We start from the raw sequence: 520 nt of genomic DNA on the forward strand, positions 1-520 counted from the left end.
TGCAGTTGCTTCACTATGCAAAGGTTGTTCTCAGTGAGTCAACAAGTTTTGGGACTCAACCATCCAGACTGGCTGCCTGGAAAAAATGTGCTGCAAGAGGGGAAAGCATCAAAAAGCACAGATTGGGAAACTGGTAAAAGGGGAAGTATTCTGGGAGAAAGGGTTTCATTTCATCCTTTTCCCCCTCTCTCTGCTCTCTGTCCACCCATTTTTCACAGAGTTGAAGAATGCCCTGAGCAGGAAGGGCCCCCCCCAGTTCAGCTCCTGGCCCTGCCCAGGACACCCCAACAGTCCCATCCTGTGCATCCCTGACAGCCTTGTCTAAACACTCCTGGAGCTCTGGCAGCCTTGGCACCACTTCCCTGGGGAGCCTGGGCAGTGCCCCAGCACCCTCTGAGGGTAGAACCTTTTCCTGATATCCAGCCTAAACCGAAGTGATTTGCTTGTTGTATTCACATAATGATCTTGTGTTGCTGCTGCCTGGCACTTCTGGGAGAGCCCTGAGCACCCTCTCTTTCCC

Source organism: Geospiza fortis, unplaced genomic scaffold, assembly GCF_000277835.1.
Source record: "Geospiza fortis unplaced genomic scaffold, GeoFor_1.0 scaffold474, whole genome shotgun sequence".
NCBI classification, from domain to species: Eukaryota; Metazoa; Chordata; class Aves; order Passeriformes; family Thraupidae; genus Geospiza; species Geospiza fortis.